The following is a 26139-nucleotide window of genomic DNA, read 5'->3' as shown; positions in this document are numbered from 1 at the left end:
TTTCGGAATCTGAAAGATGTTTTATTTTGAAAAATTGTCCAATTCTCCATTACATCCGTCGACGTGACTCTTGACGCAGGCCAAGGCGCTTCTCGGTCACGTGATATGTTACCGCATTTCCGACATCCTACCTGTGTGAGGCGGGGTTTTCTGCGGTGACGGCGACCAAAACAAAATTACGAAGTAGACTGGACATAAGCCACACACTTCGGGTGTCACTGTCTCCTGTCACCCCTAGATGGGACCACCTGACTGCAGACAAACAAGCTCAGGGCTCCCACTGATTCAGCACTGTGGTGAGTCGGATTTGTCATGCACTTTGTATTTGCGGTGTATCTTATTTTGAAGGGACGTTTAAACGTTACCATAGCGACCAGAGAGCGTTGCGGGCAGAGAGAGGACGTTGCTCATGTCTTGAATTCGCGTTTATTGTTATATTTAGAAAATACCACAGTTTTCATGCAGGTCATATCATATTATTTGTTGTATTTAATCCGCCACACTGTAAAGGCCGGTCCTGAAAATATTGTCTGACATTTAACCGGTCACGTGAGGTAAGAAAGGTGGGACCGCATGCACTAAGCGACGGGACCGGGCTACGGATATCGAGAGAGCAAGAGAAAAACTCCGGAGATTCCAACACTCACTGTCTCACGGTGGTAACAAGGTCTAGAGCACACCCGTGAGTAGATTACCAGAGACAATTGCGAGCACATGCGCGTGTGCACGGACTCATACAGACACTCAAAAGTTATGGTTAAATAAATCTAAGACACTCAGTATATGTATGTAAAATAGATAGATTGTCTCCCTTTGTTACATGCCGTTTGGATACAATCTTTGCCCTATTATGAACAATTTCTATGCAGTTGCAGGGAAAAATGGGCCCTAAGTTAATAATAATTTACACTATTTTAGGATCATTATCTGGGGGAAGGGACTAGCTCTTACCCATTATTTATGTGTTTTGATAAGACACAAATTGAAGATGCTAGTGAGCATCTGGAGGGGCCCTTCAGGAGAAGGATTCCCCTCCCTGTTCAGAAGTTATATTTACACTTCACTGTTGGAGGTCTTTTCTGTTGGTTTGATTTTTGGTTTTGCACAGATGTTCCCAGTCTACATGTTCAGGCCTAGAGAGAAACCTAATGTATGTATGTATAAGATTCTAGGGATAAGATGGTGAAGGAAGAAGACAAAGTAATTACCCTAAATGTTAACGGTCTACAAAATCCCATGAAAAGGAATAAACTACTTACTAAGATGAAAAGAGAAAAAACATCATATCGTTTTCTGGCAGGAGACACACTTAGACGATAAGGAACATGAGAAATTAAAAGCTTTGGGTTTTAAAAACACTTATTACTCATCTTATAGAAATGGAAAAACAAGGGGAGTTGCAATACTAATTTCAAATAGAGTAACATTTCAACTTGTTAAACAGATAACTGATAAAGAGGGTCGGTATATTTTAGTAACAGGATAGCTTGTGACCCTTTTCAATGTGTACAGACCACCAGATAATGATGTAGTGTTCATTAAGAAATTATTCAATATAATTACAGAAGAGAGTTCAGAAATCTTTATCAGTGGGGGGGACTGGAATATTCAGTTAAACCCCTGCCTAGACTCTACCAATACATCTAAAAGAATAAACCCAGAGACAACGACAGTCAAAAAACTTTTGTTTGAATCAGGTATGATGGACATCTGGAGGGAGCTTCACCCAAAAGAAAGAAAGTTTACATTTTACTCTCATCCCCATAAGGTTTACTCAAGGATAGATTATTTTTTTCATGTTTAACCGAGACAGACATAGAATTAAAGGATGTGAAATAGGGGTAAAAGACATCTCAGACCATGCCGGAGTGTACCTCTCTCTCTATCTGGACACCAAAATCAAAAACACAACCTGGAGGCTTAATACAAGCCTGTTGAATGACCCGTTGTGTATAAAATACATTGAAAAGGAAATGGGTGTGTATCTGGAATACAATGATAACAATGAGGTGTCCCCAAGTACTCTATGGGATGCAGCGAAGGCAGTAATTAGGGGCAAAATCATTGCGTGGTCCTCTACCAAAAAAAAAGAAAAACTTCAGAAATTACAAGAACTAATAGGCAACTTAAAAACCTAGAAACTAAACACCAGGAATCTGATGACCCTCATCTCTTATACCAGATACAAACAACTAAGCAAAGAATAAATGAGATATATGATGCCCATGAAGAAATGAAAGCTAAATTTATTAAACAAAGATATTATGATAATGGTCCCAAAGCTAAGAAACTATTATCTTGGAGGATTAAGAAACAACAGGATGAAAGATCCATTCACAAAATTAAAGATGCACAAACTGGTGAAACATGTCACAAATTACAAGAAATACAAAACTCTTTTGTGAATTATTATAAAACTCTACACACACAACCAGATGGTGCCGGTACCCTGGACATTGTGAACTTTCTGAATTCACTGGACCTGCCGTCCATTGGTTCAGAACAAAACAAGAGGCTGATGCACGAAATAACAAAGCAAGAACTGGATACTGCAATTTCCAAATTAAAAACAAATAAGATGCCAGGGACAGACGGTTACCCAGCAGAGTGGTACAAAGAATTTAAGCATGCAGTGTCACCTCTGCTACTGGAATGCTTTAACTATGTACTTAAAGGTGGTGAAACTCCAATATCTTGGAGGCAAGCCATAATCTCTGTAATTCCCCAAGCCCGGTAAGATAAATCTGAATGCGGTTCCTATAGACCTATATCAATTCTAAACTTAGACTATAGACTATTTACATCTATACTAGCAAAGAGATTGGAAAAACACTAATCCCAAGAACTCATAGATGAAGACCAAACCGGGTTTCTCAAAAACAGACAAAACACAGATAATATAAAGCGAACCTTACATGTAATGGATTACATGTCCAGGACTGAAGATGAAGCCATTGTTCTTAGTCTTGATGCAGAAAAAGCATTTGATTCTGTCAGATGGGAATATTTATACTTAGTATTACAACGATTTGGTTTTTAATAGCTCTATAATTCAGGTTCTAAAAAACCTTATATTATGCACCAACAGCCCGAATAAAAGTAAACGGCAGCCTATCTAACTCAGTAACACTAGAGAGGGGTTGTAGACAAGGATGCCCACTAAGTCAAACCTTGTTTGCCTTATTTATTGAACCGCTTGCCCAATCACTGAGGGAGGATAATGATATAAAAGGAATTTGGATAAGAGGAACAGAATATAAAATATGCCTTTACGCGGATGACATATTGATTACTCTTTTCCAGCCTGACTTCAGCCTAAATAAATTATTGTCCCGTCTGACAACATTTGGTCAATACTCTGGCTATAAACTAAACATTGATAAAAACACAACTCATTTCATACAATTATACACCTTCATGCCACATTACAAACCTTTCTAACTTAAGATGGGACAATAGCACTATTAAATACCTGGGTGTTAAAATTCCAAAAGATCTGTCTAATATCTACACTCTAAATTACCTGCCAATAACCAAAGGAATAAAGGAGGACTTAAGTAGATGGACTTTGTTGCCATTTAAACCTACATAATCGTATAGACATAATTAAGATGAATATCCTACCACGACTTCTTTTTTCTCTTTCAGTCTATACCCTCAGCAATACCCATACAACAATTTACAGAATGGAGGAGGATGTTTTCAGGATTTATTTGGAAAGGTCCAAAACCCAGGGTTTGATATAAAACCTTACAACTACCTAAAGAAGAAGGAGGGCTCTCCTTGCCAAATATGGAGAATTATTACAAGGCAGCACAACTAAGATACCTAATATATTGGTGCGACCCATATTACAGTGCCAAATGGAAGAAGTTAGAAATATCCCAGTTAAACATACCCCTACAGACATTAATAGGAGATAAGAATATGTACTCACAACAAAAAGAGCACTTAAACAGCTTGACAAAAACATCCTTTAACATCTGGTTTGAAGAATGTCGTAAAACTGGAAAACCAAATCAAACTGTTCAGATGGATACCATATGATAGTGATTTTAAACCATCACAGATTGATGAACGGTTTAAGTTTTGGACCTTTAGAGGTATAACTACATATTGTCTGATTTCTAGTGTAGAAGAACTGAATAGTTTTCAAACACTGAAAGACAAATATGATCTAGAAAAACAGGATTTCTTCAGGTATCTTCAGGTCAGAGCCCACTTTAATTGTGCAATAAAAATAGGAACCGGTTACTCAGGTCTAGTTAACATACTGATAGATGCATACAAGTCAAATATTAACAGAAACTGGTCGCTAGATTTTACCGATGCCTACAGTCCTATAACAAGAACTCCACAACTTATGTTAAATCTAAATGGGAGAAAGAAGCCAAATAACAATTTCAGAAGAAGGCTGGATGAAGATATTGAAAACTTTACTAAATACCACAAGCTCAGGTCTATGGAGGGAATTTATGTGGAAAAATGTAATTAGATTTTTCATTACACCAAAAATAAAACAACTCCAGACAGCCAGGCTGAGGGAGGGACGATGCTGGAGAGAATGTGGAGAAACACTAGCAAATCATTTTCACATATTTTGGGACTGCCCAGCTATTAAACCATACTGGTTAGGAGTGGTAGAGGACATCAACTCAGTAATGGGTTACAAGATCAAACATGACTTTCACACAGTATATCTTGGAGACACCTCATCCTGTACTAAATCTAGTGACAGATACCTGATCAACATATTGTTGGTCGCCAGCAAAAAGGCAATAACAAGACATTGGCTGTCTAAAGATCTTCCAACTAAAACCCAGTGGATTGGAATTGTAAACGAGATATATAACATGGAAAGAATAACCTTCTCCCTGAACCTGAACATAGATAAATTCAATGACTACTGGAAGAAATGGAAGACTTGCACACCCTCATAATGAAAATGAAATAACATACAATGATACGACTATAAACCAAGCTGTGTGTTGCATATCACACTGATGTAGGTGTTGATACTGTATGTGTTTTTTGTTTGTGTAGGTAATGGAACGGGAAATGTAGCTATCCTCTGAGGCTGATATAAGTAAACCTACTATCTAATCTTAACAAAGGGATACAGTTCATAACAATACCAAAATAAAAATTCACTTCACCCTATGTAAAATCTACAAATGCCAAGCTATTCTTAGTCCACACTGTATTTATTGATGGTTTCTCTTAACAGTCTGTGCCTGTTCTGATTGTTTCTGTTTGTTTACTGATATATACTGGTGTTGTTTGTATGTACGAAAACAATAAAAAATAAAATATAAAAAAAAAAACCCCTTATCATATCACTACTTTGTCTTGAATAATCAATAAATCTATCAGTGCCAGTTTAACTAAAGAAACACAACTATATACGTACTGAACATGAAATTAAATGAAAAAGAACATGGTATATATTAAAAATAATTAATACTTATTAACCTCCCTACCCAGGTTCAGGAAACCCCGACCTCCACTGCCTCTGGTTGGCTAACAGTAAAACTGGATCAGCTGAGCCCCGTCCTACAGGCCGAGGGCGTCTAAAGAGAGAAAGAGAAAGCTGGCCTAAAGAGATGGACGGAGAAAGACAGAGTTCCTCTTTGGTTACCATGACTTGGCCTTTTTATAATGTCCCTGCAGAGGGCGCACGCTTCATTCAAAGGACATTCAGACCACCAGACCCACGGGTTTTCAGGGGAGGGACCACCAGTAGCAGTGGTCTCTGACGTTGTCTTGGTATCTACAGTTCAACAGAACAAACATTTCTTCAAAGATACCTCCAACTCTGAGACATGTTCTGGTTCTTTATTTCCACCTGCTGCAGGTTCGCTTTGCTGGTAAGATTGCCCCACACACACACACACACGATAATCAAAGATGATGCATATTGATTATTGGGTTATTAATAAACTGAACAGGGCCAGTACATACAGAGACAAATCAGCTGCTTTATGTAAACAGATTTATAACAAGAGGAGACAGAAATAAATGAGGACGGTGAATCAACAACTGACAGCAGTGACGTCGGTCAGGAGAGGCGTCATGATAAAAAAGAAAAACTACATAAAATAAATACTAATATTTTCCACTGATCTGTGTTAAAAATGCATTTTCAGTATGACTCTACACAAAAATTGCAGAATTTGAGGATTTCCTGATCAAATCCAGGACAGAAATCCCGGGTGAGGACGTGGCGAGCTGGGCCTCGTCTGACTGGTGATCCAGTACAAACTGGGTTCATTACGCGTTTCTGTTCCTCAGCATATCCAATACGAACCATATTTACATTTACAAAACAAAAGTACAATGCCAAAACACTTTTACAATCACTGATGCAAACTTACATGTGCATAACATTTTACAAAGTTCTGAACACATTGATGAAAAACGTCTACCACCAACAAAGCAACTTTACATCGACTGCAACACTTTTACAAGTTTACCAAAACACTTTTACAACGATAGGTGTTTCACCCCAAACCACGCTCTGATTCATCAGAATCTGTGACCACAGGGGGGCGATAGTGTACATTTTTCTGTATGTACATCTTAGAACACAAGCAAAGTCTTGAACACTTTTATTAAAAAAACACATTTCTGATAGCTATCTGAATGTGTGACTTTACTGTACCTGCATCATAATGAAGTCAGGCTTCAATTAAAAGTGTTTTCAAGACTTTGCTCGTCTTCTAAGGCCTGGTGCACACATATGGATTTTTTTTTTATCTTATGAGATTTTTTTTATCTGTTTGAGACCTCACACGTTGAAGATAAAAAACCTGCATTTTACACTGTGATCGTACTGTGTGTGGTTGGCTCCGATAATCTCATCCCAGAACAACACACACATAACAATGCTGTCCTGCAAACCGATCTAGAATCTAGTCCTCCGAGGCGGACATCTCACGTGACCAAACGTGATGTAATAAAAAATTGAAGAAGAACCATGGCAACAACCGGAAACACCACACCAGCATGTAAGAGGATATATCGGACAAGGGAATTATTGTGGCGCACCAACTTTAACCTTAACACACGCCGCAGCAGGCTAATAATTGAAAATTTATATCCAAAACGCGTCACGTTAAACCACTTCACATGTCACGATGCTTATTGCTTTACAATCCATGTCACAATCTCATGAACAGCCACTTACTTTGTTTGATGATGTTCCAGATGTGCAAGGATATAAAACAGTGCATTTAGATGATGTTAATTGTATATACAATGACAACGATGACGGTTAATAGAAAATTTCTCCCCAAGCTCACCCTGCCTCCATGCTTCAGGCCCCAAACCAGACACAGGTGAGCATACCCATTAATAAAAATAACACACCCACAGTGCCACCCACAATCACCGGTGATGTCACCATGCTGTGCACACATACATTTTATGGGAAAATAAATAAGGCAAGGCAAATTTATTTGTATAGCACATTTCATGTACAAGACAATTCAAAGTGATTTACACTTTCCATATTAACATGACAGCATCACACAGTTGCTGCAGGTTTTTCAGCTGCATCCATGATGAGAATCTCCCGTTCTACCACATCCCAAAGCTGCTCTACTGGACTGAGATCTGGTGGCTGCGGAGGCCGTTGGAGTCCAGTGAACTCATCGTCATGTTGTAGAAAGCAGGTGGAGATGATCTGAGCTTTGTGACATGGTGCATTATCCTGCTGGAAGTAGCATCAGAAGATGCTCCACTGTGGTCATAAAGGGATGGACATGGTCAGCAACAATACTCAGGTAGGCTGTGCTGGTTTAAACCAGGCCACGTTGGTACTAAGGGGCCCAAAGTGGACCAAGAAAATCTCCCCCCACCATCACACCAGCAGCAGCCTGAAGCTTTGATCCAAGGCAGGATGGATCCACGTTTTCATGATGTTTCCAGCAGATTCTGAGCCGAGCATCTGAATGTGGAGCTGAAATGGAGACTCATCAGACCAGCAACGTTTCTCCATCTTCTATTGTCCAGTGTTGGTGAGTGTGTGTGAATTGTAGCCTCAGTTTCCTGTTCTTAGCTGGCAGGAGGCACCCGGTGTGTCTTCTGCTGCATCCTGGTCCAGACAACTGCTGCTCTGGATGTTTTTCTCTTCTTCAGACATCTCTGGAAACCCTGGAGATGGTTGTGGGTGGAAATCCCAGTAAATACTCAGACCAACAACGATGCCACGTTCAAAGTCTCTTAAATCCTCTTTCTTCCTCATTCTGATGCTCAGGTTGAACTTCAGCAAGTCGTTTTCACCACGTCTCCATGGCTACATGCTGCCGTGTGATTGGCTGGTTAGAAATTTGTGTTAAACAGTTGAACATTTGGAGCTGATAAAGTGGAAAGTAAGACATGTTATTACATTTTTAGGCAACTAGATCCTATTTCTCTTGGTAAACTCCTCTTTCCCGTGTTTATTTCTTCCCGTTTCCATCAGATTTTACCATTTTGGACAAATGTTTGGCCCAACTTAACAAATTTATCAGAAGGTGTCTTTTTCTAGGAAAAACACATCATGTCACATTTTTCAGTTTGACATGTGAGTCTCTGCATTGCTTCACACAACTCATCAAATAAAAGCAGAACTGACTGAAGGCCATGAAACAGCAGCAAAGCTCCAGTTTTTAGATTTTATTGAATAAGATGCAACAAGAGCAAATTAATGTCTTTATAGTTTTAATCCCTGCAGTTACAATAAAAAACATGCACAAAAATACAAGGTGAACAGATGAGTTTGCAAGTTTCTAATAGACTGATCTGAACAAATTCTGAAGGTATAGAGTTCAGCCGCCCATGACCCTGAAATGGACTAAATATAATAGAAAATTTATGTGTTGACATACAATATATGTGAAATATTTTTATGTTGGGATGCTGGCTTGTAAAAGGCTGGACTAAGTATTTGGTCAGAAAAACTGCAGCCTTCCAGGAAGCTTAGTCAACAATTGTTTATTGAATCCAACGGGTGCATTCGTGTGCAGATCTCTTTGTGTGGGTCCAGGTGTGTGTGGTTAACTGAAAGGACAAATGATACCATTTCCAGTTAGTTCAAAATGCAGTTATTCTGGGTAACTATGAATATATAAGAGATAACAACAACTGACAATTGTGGAAGTAATTTTAATGCATATGGTAATCAATCATATTTACTCATACAATAACCACAAGTGTAATCATTCTTTTACTTATAAAATGCATTTATTCATTTATTATTCTCAATTACATTTCATGATGTGTGTTTTTCTTCTGATATAGAACATTGACGTTATTATTCTCCTGCTGGGTCATTGAATTTGAGGTCAGGCTGACCACTCTCTCGGACTCCTGATGTGGGGGAAAGGTGAGACCGAGAGGCAGCTGATAGAAAACAGTTGTTTAGAAAACTCAAATTGTCCATCAGAGGTCTCTGTTAACCATGACATGGGTGGTAACCAGTACTATAAACAGAAACCCACGGAAATTTGTGTTTTATGATTACAAAGGGGGTTCACAGCAACGTAGCAACTCAGTAGATGTACACAGTGTTACCCCAAAACAAACATGAGAGCTACTAAAGGGCCAGACCCAAAGCTATATGAGATCTCAATTACTGCAAACCATTTAAATGGAACTACACATATTAGTAGTAGCGTTTTGTGTGAACAAGGATAAGCTTCAAAGGATAAATAAAGCAACACTTACATCTTCATTCACGCACGCTTAACAGAAGTCACAGACGTAGCGCAGAACCGGCAAAACTCTCACGTGCTCTACTCTCCGAGCTCCGAGCTTGTGCAGTGCCCAGCAGTCGTTTGGGTGCGTTACATTACCACATCTAGACAGCCAGAGGAGTCCGGGTGGGGACATTTGCACAAAATATGTCAGACAGATACAATAGATGTGCTGTATTGATAGAATTTCCAGTAATCAAACATAGCAACAAACATCTCAATGCAAATATCAGCATGCCTTGTTGATATCTCCACATGGATGAAGGATCGTGTCACGATCATCGTGATATGGGAATATCTAATTTGTGTCCTAAAATGACCATCTGTATACTATTGGTGTTATATAACTGCTTGTTCCCAAGTGACCACCTGCATGTTATATTATTCTGCTTGTTTTGGGAACTGTGTAACTGCCTATCTTTGGAAGGGTGAGAAAAGGGTGTCTTGTAAATATGTTTACAAGACAGGATCTCAGGACTCATCCTCGCCTGTGGGAAGGACCGGCCATCCTCTCTCTCATGCGATGTTGTGTTTTTTCTAAATAAGTATAAAGACGGGGAAATTCCCACATCTCGGTAGAGTCTGCTGCGGGTTACGTACGAACGCCCAGCCGGGGTTTTCTAAGCCACTCTACCGGGACTGTTGGCTCTCCAGTCCGTGTCAAAGGTAGGGCAAGCTATGCTATGCTAATAAGGCTGAACCCATTGAGATGTAATGATGAGTGTCATGAGCTGCGGGGAATAAACCTGACACATTTATTCTAGCACTCTGACTTTGTGTGTTTCATCTGCCGACCACCACGAACCTCTAAAATCACACATTACATTATTGGCGTCACGAACAGGATTAATAAATTAATACATTGTAATTGATGTTATTTGGTGGCTGCAGAAATGTTTATGAAACAGAATAAGAAGTCTCCCGCCGTGGAGCAATCTGATGTGCCAGGTTGGACTGGCGAATGGAGTGAAGTTGCTCTCTGTCTTCGGGACGGCGGTGGTCGTCCCGAGCCGTGGGGGGAGGCTGTAAATGACGGCTCTCTAGCGGCTGGCGAATGGAGTGAAGTTGCTCTCTGTCTTCGGGACGGCGGTGGTCGTCCCGAGCCGTGGGGGGAGGCTGTAAATGACGGCTCTCTAGCGGCTGCATTGCCTGCGCTGAAAGAAATTGTTGTTCCTCTGAAATCCCCGTTGGGGGGGGGGTTCAGAGGCGTGCGTGGTTTTGTGCATCAGCATGGCGTGTATCGCAGGAGAAGTGTAAAAAGTTAACTGATGAAAAAGAACAGTTGGAAACACAGCTGTCTTTAGCCAGGCAAGAAGTAATGAAAATACAGGCAGAGAAAGAAGCACTGAATCAGTGTTTGAACAAAGCTTTGGTGGGTTTGGCTCAGACTCAGCGGCAAATGCGGAGGAGACCGCCACGCCGTACTGACCCTGCCAAAGTCCGTACCGTGGCTGCACGGGTACGGGAGGATGCTAGTTGGGATCCCATGAAATGGGATGAGGATGTCTGGGACGAGGCTGAAGGGTTAGACTGGTATCAGGCAAAACCAGTGACCCGTCGTCGCCAGACTGAGGATATGGCTCAGTTAATGATGAGGGAAGGAGTGTTTCTGGGAACGGCTGATGCATGGGCTGATATGAATGTGCCCAAATCAGTACGGGATCAGCTGATAAAAACCAGTCCTCCACATTACAGACCCCTGGTGTTGACATTAATGTTAAATGCTGTAGACAGACCTGCTTCTGCTGTACAAGGGATGATGAGAGAATTAGAAAATCTGGCAGATGGATTTTATTGGACCATTGCCAGTCTCACAGAACTGTAAATATGCATGTACTGCTGTAGATACTTATTCTGGAGTATTGATAGTTCACCCCTGTAAATTTAGTAATCAAAAGGCAACGTTAAGGTGTTTAGACATGATTGAACAATATTATGGCATGCCTGTGCAAATTCAAACTGATAATGGATCACATTTCACAGGTCACATGGTAAGGAGATGGGAAAACCATGTAGAATGGATTTATCACATTCCATATCACCCACAAGCAGCAGGGTTAGACAGACAGACAGACAGACAGACAACTTTATTTATCCCCGAAGGGAAATTGCGTTGTTATAGTAGTCCAGTGTCATAAGTGGCATAAACTAGGAATAAAAAATAGAAGTAAAATATACAATATAAGTAAAGTGGAATAAAAATAGAAATAAAATAAAGATAGAAATCCAGAGTGGATTGGCAGATAAAGTGCAGTGGCAAGATGATGACTATGTAAATAAAGGATGTGCAAAGATGATACAGAATGTTGAATGATGTGCAAAGGATACAAATATTGTATAATTATATGATATATAGTATCAGAGCGACAGTTATAGGTTGCAGTAAGTGGTTGACTTAGTCCAGTTGTGTGATCGTGGCTCTGGCAGAGGTAGATGAGTTATGAGTTAATTGAAAGACTAAATGGATTATTAAAATCCTCACTGAGGAAAGCCGCAGGTGATAATAGTTTAGATAATTGGAAGCGCAATTTACCAGAGGTGGTTAAACAAATTAATAACAGACCCCTTGCAGAAGGAGTGACACCACTCACTCAAATGGTCATGGTGCGAAAGTGTTAAAATGTGGAAAAAACAAAATGATGCTAAATTCCACTGCGAGCCACGGCTCAGCAGGTTTTGGACCTGACAAGTAAATATAGCTGCTGAACCGTTTGTGGTCACTAAAGGTGACAAAATAGCTAAGCTGGTAATAAAACCATGTAATATGACAATGGTGCAAGAAATAACAACACCACAGGTGTTTACTACTAGAGGTCAAGGGGGATTTGGATTTAAAAGACTAATGCTGTGTGCTATATTCTTCTGAAGTCATGTGTCTCTTTCAGCCTGGTGTGCCTGGTGGATGTCTGAGTGGGAGTGGAGGAGGTTGATCGGAAGATCCAATAAGGAGGGGACGCAGAAGGATCCTCGCTAGGGCCCGCCTGAGACCTGGTGGTGCTGCCTGCTGGGGCATGCTGCTAGCTGCCCTCACTGTCACTGCGATGACAACCCACCAGTCGATGGAGGAAGTGGTTCAGTTTCGAATGGGCTGGAGGAACGCAACAACAATGAGGCCTGTTACATTGCCAATTTATCAGTTAAGAAATGCTACAACCATAGATAATCGGACTAACCCTTTTATTTACCCAGTGGACGCATTGCCAAAGGAACTAGTAATTAAAAATCATACAGCTCCACTGGTGACGACCTGCCAGGAAAGAGCACACGCTGTGGTTCGAACAGGAGAAATCACTTGGACAATGTTGTCCAACACTGGAAATAAAGCTAGCCAGGCCGTTCATCGCCTGGGGAACTGGATGCCGGTCCCTATAGGACCACAAAAAGAGACTGCAATCATTTTACAACAACAGTTGAAATGGCAAACTAGATTGTTTAATGACACTGCCGATGTTTTAATAAATGTAACCAAAGCTATTGATGCAACTGTGTGTGGTTTACAGGTGATATATTCCCGACTACAGGAGGAGAGGTTTGTACGGGTAATAACTACACCTAACCCAAATGAATGGAGACGATTGTTTGATATATCTGATGCTTTATGGTTACAAATAAAACCTGAACAGACTCGATGTAATATGACCATGTGTACAGTAAGTTGGATACAGTGGAATGTTACTCAAGTAATCACCATCTGTAAGTTTCAGGTATTACCATTGATCGTACATAATAAGTATATGTTTTTGAGAACTCACGGTGAATGGTTTAGTCCCCAAACCAATCACACGTATGACCTGACGGACTGTGAAACTACTGATCGAGGCCAAGCCTGCCTCTTATCTAAAGGGTATAGAGATCCATGCTTTACAGGAGACACGGCACTGTGTGAATGGTTTATAGAACCAGCTAGCGACATGCTATGGCAAGTGGGCCCCAACACCCTTTGCGTAGCTACTACTCACAACCATACTCAGTTGCCTACTGTACCGTTCTCAGGTTGTTTAAAAGGTTTACACCTATGGAATTGGCACAATGTAACAATGTTACCCGTGCCTTAGCAACAACTCTAGTTAACCGGGAACAGGTTTTGCATGCAGCAAGGAGGGTGGAGATGGACAGTGCTCATCACTGGTGGGACATTTTTTCAGGAATGTCTGTCACCGCTAGAACATATGTAGCTCCACCATTATTGATTCTTGTGGCTATTTTATGTGTGTTGACGCTATGCAATGTATTAACATGTCTTTATATACGCCGGATTAAACAACGATTGTCTAGGACCATATATCACACTGCCTTAAGATGATGCACATACATATGTTAGCAGAAGATGGACCTTATGGAACGATGTGTTATCATGTAACTGTGGATACAGATACTGACGTAGATCAGTTCACTTATATGCACTGGAGTAATCAAGATCGATGGATGCACAATGATGTATATGCCACGCGAATGGAGTTGTTAGATTTCGTGTGTCATTGGGTCAATACTATCTGCCAGGAGTATCAACATGCTCCTGGCCATACTGAAGATGATGATGTTATCTGGGAAGGTGAAGGTTTTATGAATTAAGGCCATTTTAGGCCAGAGGTGGAATGATATGGGAATATCTAATTTGTGTCCTAAAATGACCATCTGTATACTATTGGTGTTATATAACTGCTTGTTCCCAAGTGACCACCTGCATGTTATATTATTCTGCTTGTTTTGGGAACTGTGTAACTGCCTATCTTTGGAAGGGTGAGAAAAGGGTGTCTTGTAAATATGTTTACAAGACAGGATCTCAGGACTCATCCTCGCCTGTGGGAAGGACCGGCCATCCTCTCTCTCATGCGATGTTGTGTTTTTTCTAAATAAGTATAAAGACGGGGAAATCCCACATCTCGGTAGAGTCTGCTGCGGGTTACGTACGAACGCCCAGCCGGGGTTTTCTAAGCCACTCTACCGGGATTGTTGGCTCTCCAGTCCGTGTCAAAGGTAGGGCAAGCTATGCTATGCTTATAAGGCTGAACCCATTGAGATGTAATGATGAGTGTCATGAGCTGCGGGGAATAAACCTGACACACTTATTCTAGCACTCTGACTTTGTGTGTTTCATCTGCCGACCACCACGAACCTCTAAAATCACACATTACAGATCGCCACTTTAACCTAAATCTGTCCAAGACCGAGCTTATTGTCTGTCCAGCCAATCCTTCCTTACAGCCACAGATAAGCGTGCAGCTTGACTCCATCACGCTTGTGCCTACATCTTCTACCAGGAATCTTGGTGTCATGGTAGACAACCAGCTAACCTTTAAGGACCACGTTGCCTCGGTTGCTCGATCTTGCCGATTTTCTCTCTACAACATCAGGAGGATCAGACCCTACCTGACTGAACACACGGCCCAGCTCCTGGTCCAGGCTCTGGTCATTTCACACATTGACTACTGCAACTCCTTACTGGCTGGCCTCCCTGCATGCTCAGTTAAACCTCTGCAGATGATCCAGAACGCAGCAGCACGTCTGGTCTTCAACCAGCCCAAAAGAGCTCATGTCACTCCGCTGCTAATCGCTCTCCACTGGATTCCAGTTGCAGCGCATCAGATTCAAAGCTCTGCTTCTGGCTTACAAAACAATAACCCAAACGGCTCCGGTCTACCTCCACTCCTTAATCCAGAGCTACATCCTCCCTATTATGAAAAATTACACAGAATTGGAGCCCCTGCAACATAGTGTAAGAAAAGACCCCTCCAACCATACCCGCTGCACCAGGATGTCACTAGCTACTGGATCCTCCATGTTCACTGTGGTCTGGATCTGAAGCTTCACCACAGTTTGATTTCAGGACTGCAAAGCAACAAAAAAAAAAAAAAAAAAAAAAAAAAAAATATATATATATATATATAACAGTCATAAATGAACTTTTTAGGATTAAATATAACAATTTAAAAAATATAAATATATATAAAAATTTGCAGATGCATTAATAACAGTAAAATGTTTTGTGTTACCATAGCAACTTTTAACTTTAATCTTGTGGATGTGGTGTCATTTCATTTAGTTTCAGCTCACCTTTGGTTCCATCTTCATTACTGCTTCCTGCTCCTTCAGGGATGATAATTTCTGCAGCACCCAAACGACAGAATCTGTTGAACTCATGGTTTCATAGAATCACACAACTTTCAACATAATCAGGAGCTGGTACGGATGCTGAGGGCACATTGCTCCAGGAACCAACACGACCTGTCGCGATTCCTGCCACGGGCTGAACACGCCCAGAATTCCCTCAGGTACACCTCGACGGGCCTGACGCCATTTCAGTGTGTTCTGGGGCATCAACCTCCACTGATTCCCTGGATTCCTGACCAGGGGGGAGTACCGGCCGTGGATGCCTGGTTTCGCTGAGTGGAACGGGTGGGGCAGGACACGCATGTCCAACTCAACAGGGCCATCCGGCACCAGAAGATCCAAGCCGACCGCCATCGCTCCATCCAGGTGATCGGGTCTGGCTGTCGCCCCGATCACAGCAGGGTACACGTTGAGTGTGTAGTAGTTCTTTTGTTCATGCTTAGTTAATCCATGATGTCATCTACCTGCTCACAAGCTTTTTGTTTAACATTTAGAGTCTTTTTATTCAAACATCTCCAAATGTACTATTCAAATGCAAAGGACCACACAAAGTAAACTTTACTTCAATCATGTTAAAGATGGTCATAAGGATGTTTTTTCTGTGTTAATATGGTCTTAGAACAGGTTAGATTGAAAAATTTAAATTACAGTTGTTTTAAACACATCTCTAACAGTTTTTGGTTTATTTGGATAATATATACATATTTTTGGTTAGAGTTTGATTGCAAACATTTCTGTTTCTGTTTGTCACTTTCACTCAATAAAATGTGGATAACGGTACAGAAGTGAAGTTCCTACTAATAGAAAAAAAGGAAAGTTATCACCTTCTTTGCTTGTGATTTGGGTCATTGCCTCTTGTAAATCTGTGAACCTGAGTCCTAAAAAAACCTGAGGGATTAGTTGCTAATTTAAAACAATTTGCATCTTTCTAAGAAGCACATATTATTCATTCAAATAACATCACCACATAAGGTCGACCTTTATTCTGATTTATGGGTGATAAAAAACCACCCCTGGTTTTAGCGCATGAAGAGGCACTTCATTCACAATTAAATAAATAAATAATGAAATTATTGCTGAAATGTCAAAGGTGGAACGACTTTTGTGGGATACATTAGTTGTATAGCTGCAATGTTAAAAACTGCTTTCTGATATCGTGTCTAAAAAGTAAAGAATGAAAGTTATAATAGAATAGAAATAGAAAATGTACAACAACAACATATCAGCTAAACAACATTACTATACTGTACCTATGGTGTTTTGTTGTTTCTGGATCTACCACTTCTATTCTTTTTAGCCTGAAGCTCATACGAGATTATGACATTGTCATGATCTTAGGGTTTTGATTTAAGGTTTTTAGTCTTGTCATGTTTAGTTTTGGTTTCCTGTCTTATTTTGTAGCTTAATTCCTCTTGTGTATTGTGTTTTGTTTTGCTTCCTGTTCTTTAGCTCACCTGGTTGGATTTTCTCATTCACTTCACCTCTTTCTTATTATTCCCTCAGTGTATTTATACCCCTTTGGTTTTCAGTTTCCTTTGTCAGATCCTTGTGGTATTTCCCTGTCGTGTGGTTCCTGAGTTTCTTGGCTCTTAAATTAAAACCTTTGGGCTTTTGGGTCCTAGACTCCACTGCATCGTGATGGACATGCTTCTTGATGATAAATGCCCAAAATGTATCACTGATTGTACAATGATCAGCGTTCCACTCTCATACGTTACATGAGAAAAGACTTTTAACACAAGTAAAACCTTTTGTTTGGTCTGCTTTTAAATACTACTCTATGAATAAATTATTCATGTGAAAAACTGAAAAAAAATCACCAACTTCATCTTACTGAAAACTGCTGTTGTGTGGTTTGTAGGAGATCTGGTACATAATTTGAAAAAAGGATATTTAAACTTATTATAGCCTTACATTGTGAAAACTAAGGAATTTTAGAGAAGATTTCCTCAAATCATTTCCTTTTTTTTCATTTATCATTCCCGACTAGAAGAGAACACTCCACCCTATTCCAGCAACGAGGTCCTCTCCCTTAGAGACAGGGTGAGAAGTAAGGTCATGTGGTTTGGACATGTGGTCAGGATGCCTCCTGGACCTCTCTTTGGTGAGGTATTCCGGGCATGTCCCAAAGGGAGGAGACCCCGGGAAAGACCCAAGATATGGTGGAGAGATTACATCTCTCGGTTGGCTTGAGAACGCCTTGGGATCCACCCGGATGAGCTGGCAAATGTGGCCGGGGCAGGGCTTCTCTGCTTAGCCAAATGCCCCTGCAAACCGACCCCGGATAAGCAGCAAGAAAATGGATGGATGGATCTCTGTTTTTCTTTTTTTAGTATGTGCAGGTGTTTTCATCTTTACATGAGATAAAATTTACTGTAATGAACTGTATTTAACCAACATGTTGCACAAGCTTTTATTAAAAAGATGTTAAATGTGGAAAACGCTGTCATTTTGCAGGGCTGACTAATTGTCTAAGACCTGGTACACACATAACCATTGTTTTAATCTTATGAGATTTTTTATCTGGTTGAGACCTCACACGTGAAGATAAAAAAAAAAGGTAAGTTTTGATCGTATTGTGTGTGGTGTGATCCGAAAATGTAATCACAGAACAACACACACATAAAGGTGCTGTTCGACAGCTCATCTACAATCTAGTCCTCCGAAGCGGAGAAATATCGAAACGTAGAAGAAGAACCATAGCAACAACCGGCAAAAAACAAAGAAGAAGAACCATAGCAACAACTGGCAAAAAACAAAGAAGAAGAACCATTGCAACAACCGGCAAAAAACAAAGAAGAAGAACCACAGCAACAACCGACAAAAAACAAAGAAGAAGAACCATAGCAACAACTGGCAAAAAACAAAGAAGAAGAAACATAATAACAATCGGAAAACCAGAGGAAATACAGGACGAGGGAATGATGGTGGTCTTGGGACTATTGTTAACAAAAAAAGCCAGAAATAAAAAAAGATAACAGACTGGAGACGGCGTGAACACGGACTTTATTTACTTCCTTGTTCCCCAGCCAGCTCGCTCTCTGATTGGCTACATTCTGTGTCACGTCACCATCCACGCAGTCAGAATGCACGAGTCGTTGGCGTTCCTCAGAAACCACCTCTGAAATATTGAACATGTTCAATATTCCCAATTGTCGGCTGCGACCCCTTTTCGGAGGGGATTATCAGGACAAATCGGCTCGTAACACACCACAGACCAAATGATAATTGTACAGGGAAATCTCACGATGATCGGGCGTTTGCTGTCAGAGGTCGGGAAGAGGCAAAATCAGGAAAAAAACTGCCCAAAATCGTTATGTGTGTAACAGGCCTATGTAATGAGTATGTTTATTTTATTCTTTTCTTCTTATGTCTTTAACTGCATTTGCACATTTTGTAATTAGCACAAAATGGAGAAAATGGAAAAATGTTTACCCAAACGAAGTACAAACTATAAACATGGTGATGCAATGTAGGAAGACTCAGACAAAACAAAATGAAACAGAAACACATTTAAATTTTAAAATTATATAAAATTTTTAATAGTTTTAATTTTTTTTTTTTTCAAATTTTTATTTTTGTTTTTCAGAGTTGTACACCAGATGTTATAGTCAAAATCAATTTGCTTTTACAAGGGAACGGTGATGAAGTACAAAATATTCTACTTCTTTTCTTCACTTAAATGTTACTTTCCCTTATGACATTATTTATGTAACATTGCAAACAGTAAGTGTTAACATATATATGAAAGAAAAAAAAAAAAAGAAAAAGGAAAACTTAAATTGGTGTAAATTAGTAATAGAAAGTAAAATAAAAATTAAAGACCTGCTGGGGAGAGTTGTCCATAAAAAAGTCAAAGTAAGACAGAACCTTTTTTATGTTTGTATGAGAACCATTTCTTCCAGTTTTTCACAAATTTGGTTTCTTTCATTTTCAGTTTGTATGTGAGTCTTTCCATCATTACGATGTCTTCCACAATGTTTATCCACTGTCCATATGTCGGGATATCAGTCTTGAGCCATTTCTTTGTAATGGTCTTCTTGGCGCCCACCAAGAGAATCTTGGTCATGTCTCGGTCATCCACTTGCACAGTTTTATCCAGGTATCCAAGGTACAATACAAGGCAGGAGCAGGGTATTACATACATGAGTATTTCGCAGAGAGCTGAGTGAACATCAGCCCAAAAAGGCTGGATTTTTTCACAGCTCCAGAAAATATGAGACTGGTTTGAATCTATGTCACCACATAATCTCCAACATGGTTGATTGGTTTTAGTCTGATGGCTTTTGATTTGAGGTGTAATGAAAAACCTAATTTGATTCTTCCAGGCAAACTCTCTCCACTTTTGTGATTGTGTCGTAGTTTGATGAGTTTTCCACATGCAGTACCACGTTTCTTGCAGGATTTCCTCACCCAGCTCCCTTTCCCACCTTATCTTGATATATGTAGTTGACAATTCTTTTGATTCCATTAGGCATTTATATAGGATTGACACTACTCTTGGGATAGGTTTATTGTATGCCGACACCATTATCCTTAGCAAAGGGTGTGTTTTATCTTCACTTGTTTTTATACATTTCTTATAGTAGTCTCGTATTTGTAGGTATCTGAACAAATCTTGGTTTATCAGGTTATACTTATCTTTAAGTTCCTGAAAGCTTATCATTTCTCCTCCTTTTACAATTTTACATAAAGCTGTTATGCCTTTTGCCGCCCATATTTTAAATTGCGGATCATGTTGTCCTGGTTTAAATTTGACATCATGTGCAATCCATTTAAGCAATCCAAGTTCTTGTCCAATTTTCAATTTTTTCAGAATAGTGTACCACTTTTCTAAAGTAAATAAGGTAATTGGGTTCAATTTTGATTTTTCTCTCACACAGACTGTTATGTCTTTTTCCCCAATATTTGTTTGAACTGGGAAATTTGGTGCCAAAACTTCAATATCTTTCCATCTGCTCACATAGCCAGTATCACACCAGTAAATTAGGCGATGTATTTGGGCCGCATTATAGTACTTCTTTAAGTTTGGTAAACCCATTCCTCCTTTTGTTTTTGGTAATTGTAAAGTAGCATAGCGTATTCTTGGGCGCCCCCCCCCCCCCCCCCCCATATAAACCTTGAGATAAGTTTATCCCATTTACAAAACTGTGCTTGAGGGATATTTGTTGGAATCGCTAAGAATATATACAGTAAACGGGGAAGTATATTCATTTTTATGACATGTATTCTATCACTAAGTCCTAATGGGTATGTGGACCATAGATCAATATCTTTCCTTATGTTGGTGTCAATTTGTTCATAGTTTTTTGCATATAATTTGGTTAGGTTTTTTGTTATATTTACCCCCAGATATTTGAGAGAGGTCGCTTCCCAATTTATTTTCCATTTCTTAAGATCTTGATTTGGAATGCAATTAAAAATAAGAGTTTGGGTTTTATTAATGTTTATTTTATATCCAGAATATAGACCAAATTGATCAAAAATCTTCATTAGATGCTCAAAATTTCTTTTTGGATTGGTTAAGTATATCATTATGTCATCTGCAAAAAGGCCTATGACATGCTTCTGTTCATTTATATCCACTCCTGATATTGCCGGATCCTGTCTTACCATTTGAGCTAAGGGCTCAATGTAGAGGGCAAAAAGTAGAGGACTGAGACAACAACCCTGTCTAGTTGTCTCTGTGAGGGATCCATTAACTTTAATTCTAGCTGTAGGTTGGTGGTAAAGAGATTTGATACACTGAATTGATTCCTCATTGAATCCAAATTTTTCCAAAGTTAAATACAGAAATTCCCAATTAACCCTGTCAAAAGCCTTTTCGGCATCCAAACTGATTAAAGCTGCGGGTAATTTATTTTGATCAATTTTTTGGATAATATGCAATGTTCTTCTTATATTATCATGTGTTTGTCTACCCTTAATAAAGCCAGTTTGATCCTCATCTATCAGGTCTGATATACAAGTTTGGAGTCTGTTTGAAATAATCGATGTGTAGATCTTATAGTCAATATTTAGAATAGAAATCGGTCTATAATTTTGGCAAAATTCTTTATCTTTAAATGGTTTAGGGAGCACTGTAATGATTGCTTCCTTCCAGGAGGGGGGGGTAAGTTTATTTTCTAGAATCCAATTGAATGTGGTATAAAGTATTGGCGTGAGTTCTTCTTCAAATTTCTTGTACCACTCTGCTGGGAAGCCATCGCCTCCTGGGGATTTGTTTGATTTCAAGTTTTTAATTGTTTTCCTGATTTCTTCTGGGGTGATTCTTGCAGTTATACACTTATTTTGTTTGGTTCCTATAGAGGGCATGTCTAAGGGTTCAAGAAGGTTTTTCATTTCTTTCGGGTCTGGAGTATCTGATTGGGTATACAGATCCTTATAATAATCTCTAAAGACATCTTCTATCTCGTCTGGGTCGTATTTTATTTGATTTGTTATAGGGTCACGTATTTTATGAACAGTAAGTTCTATTTGTCTTTTTCTTATTTGTCTGGCAAGCAATCTTGTGGCTTTGGGGCCAGATTCATAGTAATTTTGTTTTAGGAATCTAGCTTTGGTTTCTGTCTCGTTTTGGAGTAAATCGTTTATCTTCTTTTTTGTTTGATTTAGTTGTTGTCGGGTGGCTTCATCCGGTTTTTCTTTATTTCTTTGTTCAAGTTTTCTTAATTCTGATATATGCAGCTGGTATTGCTTTATTCGTTCTTTTTTTTGTTTACTTCCAATTGAAATTAGTTTACCTCGTATTACTGCTTTTAATGCATCCCAGATTATTGACGGGTTTGTGTCTTCGTTATTATTGTCCTCTAAATAATTTTTAATATCTGTCTTAATTTGTTTGACTACTGTCTCATTATTTAAGATGCCAGCATTTAACCTCCATGTTGTTTTTCTTTGTCTGCATTTCAATTCCAGCTTCAGGTAAATAACATTATGATCTGACAGATCCGCCACTCCCATGTGACATTCTTTTACCAGATTTATGTATTCTCTTTGCAAATAGAAATAGTCAATTCTTGAATAAACGTGATGTGTTTCTGAATAGTGACTAAAATCTCTCTGAAGAGGTTGCAAGTCTCTCCACACGTCACTATATCCCATTTCGGTCCACATGTCTCTTACAAATTTGGAAATGGATTTTTTGTTTCTTTTTAGACTCGTCGTGTCCAAATTATAATTCATTACTACGTTCAGATCACCTCCACAGATACTTATACCCTCGGCCTCCATTGCAACTGTGTCGAGCAATTTTTTGAAAAATTCCTTTTTACTTTCAGGTGGTGCATAAATATTGACCAGCGTTACTGTCGTCTGACCTAGGTCTCCTATTACTATTATAAACCGGCCCTCTTTATCCTTTATTTCCCTTTTAAATACAAAATTTACTGAATTTGCTACCAATATTGCAACTCCCCTCTTTCGTGAATTAGAGTGTGTACTATAGAAAGTGTTTCTAAACCCAAATCTTTTCAGTTTTTCATGTTCTGAATTAGACAAATGTGTCTCCTGAAGAAAATTAATTTGCATGTTTTCTTTTTTAAGTTTAGCTATTATTTTGGTCCTTTTGACTGGGTTTCCCATACCATTTACATTTAAAGACAAGAAACCATAATTCTTTGTCTCAAAAACCATGAAATGTCATTGAGCAACTCAGCCATGCTCTGTCTATCTTTGAATACAAAACTTTAAGCAAAAGCTCCCAGCAAGCCTTAACTAACAACAAAAGAGAACATTTTTGAACAATGAACAAGAACAGTGGCTCCAATGAAAAAGAGTCAGCATGATTTTTGTCATACCGGCCTCCCTTTCGTGTTGGGGGGGAAATTCTTCCAGAGAGAAAGGGCCCCCACCTAGTGATGGGATTTAACCAGCTCAAGGTCAACATGCCCATCCTAGTCCACTCAGACTACGTCCCCTCTTGGCCAACGTTATTTTAGTCTGTGGTCTTTCAAAAACAGAAGGCACGCTCAGTTGCGTCGGAGATTTTGAGAATTCCGCTCACATTATGAAGAGAAACGTATCATACTCATCCTGAGTTGTCGCATGTGCGTTGAAATTCCTGCAGCTGAGCCCGTGCGCGTTTTGCAGCCATCTCCGGTCTCTCCATCCGGCTGGGCGTCCACGAGGTGATCCCGATTGAGATCAGGTTGTCCACGGAGGCGGTGTTCTCGGTAGGAGCTACTGGGTCCTCAACATCGTATCCCCGCTGCCTCAGGTCTCGGGTCGCGTCGCCTGCGTCTCCATAGGTCTTCACTCCGCCCGGCCAGTGGATGCGCATCTTGTTGTAGGGAGTTTGGAAGCGCACACCTTCTTTCTTAAGCAGCCTCTTCACGTTGACGAAGGCTTTTCGTTGTCGCAGCGTCTTTTCCGAGTAGTCGTGGTCGAAAAAGACCCTCTTCTCTCAAAATAAAACGATTTTCTTCTCCCATGCCTTCTTAATTATGAGTTCTTTCACTGTGAACTGCTGGAAGCATATCACGATAGACCGTGGTGGCTGACCTGGTTTGGGCTTCGGAGCAAGAGCTCGGTGGGCTCGTTGAATCTGGAGGTCTTCAGTTACTGAAAGCTCCTCTTTCAGCCACTTCTCCATAAAGTCCGCCGTCGACACGCCTGTCGTCTCAGCGCCCTCCTCCACACCATATATTTGCAGGTTGTTCCGTCTCGACCGCGACTCTAAGTCTTCCAGCTTGTCTGTTACACGTTTCTGTTCTTTAGCCATTTTCTGTATCACCATGTTAGCCGCGTGGCACCACTTCTCCACCTCTTCCGTGCGGGCTGTTGCTGCATTTATCTTATCGCCCTGTTCGCCCATCTCAGTTGTTACTTTTGCAAGTTTCTGGTATATGTCCTCTTTAAATTCAGAGAGTTCGTTTTTCATCTCTGATGTAATTTCGTCTTTAAATGTTTTAAAATCAGTTTTCATCTCTGTCTGTAAGGACTGTATTTGTTTGCTTATGGCGTCCAGGCTATGTTGGAAGTTAGCCACGATAGCTTCAGGTGCTAGCATGTTCTCCGTCGCAACTTCTTTACCCTTCTTGCTTTGAGTATCCAGATTTTTCTTCTTTCTTGACAACCCCCTGCGCATATTCTAGCAGATGAAGCGTTTTAATAAGTCATTCCTCAGGTTTTTGGCAGAGGTAAATATTCGTAAATAGTTGGCACGAGGGAGCGAGTGCGTTATACGTCCATTCTCCTCACCGTCGTAACCGGAAGCCAATAGTTTTAATTTTTAATTAATATTAATATTATTATTTGTATTTAATTATAGCTCCAATTCAGACTTTATAGATCAGGGCCACACCTCTATAAGAGCTCATGATTTCATGGAATGTCATTTTATCGACACGCGATACAGTTTAGCGAAATTAAGGGAGTGAGTTTAAAAAAGTATAGAGAAGGTCTAATATAAAGGTTTGTTATTCAAATTATTGAACAAAGTTGTTGAACTATTCTGTTCTATTAGTCTCATAAGACAGAAAGAGGGAAGAGATAGATTCATACCACTCAGGAAATGCTGACAGCATTGATGCTAAACTTTTTTGTGTCAACCATTTTGCAGGTAACAAAAATTAGGTTGAAAAGTTGTTGAATTTCTGACAGAATATTTAGGACTGAACACAAACAGGAAAGGAGAACGCCTCCACCAGCCTGAACACCAGTCTGTCAGAATGTCAAGATACCATTTAAACTGCAGCTCCAATGATTAGCTTTCCTGAGGGATATGTAATCAGTACTGCTGGATTTTTATTCATGTGCTGGAAAACAGTCAACAAGGGATTCTTTTAAATCCTAGAATCTCTGCCTCCTTCTCTCTCAATCTATGTTTCTTTATCTTTCCTAGTTTGTATTTCTGTATCTATCTATTAATCGCTTTATCTTTGTATATTTGTTTATTTCTATTTATATGATCTGCCTCTCTGTTTCTGTCATATATATATATGTATATATATACATATATATATATATATATATATATATATATATATATATGTGTGTGTGTGTGTGTGAGAAACATATGTATAAAGACAGAATTACAGTTTTATATACTTTTATATAGAAAGACAGATCATATAAAGATAAATTTAGATAGATAGATAGATAGATAGATAGATAGATAGATAGATAGATAGATAGATAGATAGATAGATAGATAGATAGATAGATAGATAGATAGATAGATTTTGTGTATTATTTTATTTGTGCTTTTGCTTTAGTTTTCTTTATTAGATTTTTGGACAAATTGTTTCCCTTCTTTTGCTATGTATAGTTTTTTTTCCTTCTTTCTATT

At 39.5% G+C, this 26139-nt stretch overlaps 1 protein-coding gene and 1 long non-coding RNA gene across 4 annotated transcripts in view; one reads left to right on the top strand and one right to left on the bottom strand.

The window, feature by feature from the left end:
* LOC121641648 (gastrula zinc finger protein XlCGF57.1-like) overlaps positions 1-26139 on the bottom strand; it is a 117675-nt gene that overhangs the window by 60535 nt on the left and 31001 nt on the right. The gene's annotated exons all lie outside the window — the stretch shown is intronic.
* On the top strand, positions 951-12003 carry LOC121641722. The gene is made up of 3 exons (XR_006010779.1): positions 951-962; positions 1738-1740; positions 11803-12003. It is a non-coding gene; the product is annotated as an uncharacterized LOC121641722 (long non-coding RNA).

The sequence above is a fragment of the Melanotaenia boesemani genome, chromosome 6 (assembly GCF_017639745.1).
Source record: "Melanotaenia boesemani isolate fMelBoe1 chromosome 6, fMelBoe1.pri, whole genome shotgun sequence".
NCBI lineage: Eukaryota > Metazoa > Chordata > Actinopteri > Atheriniformes > Melanotaeniidae > Melanotaenia > Melanotaenia boesemani.
Note: the sequence above shows the minus strand (reverse complement) of the source record. Positions and strands in the feature narration are given on the sequence as shown.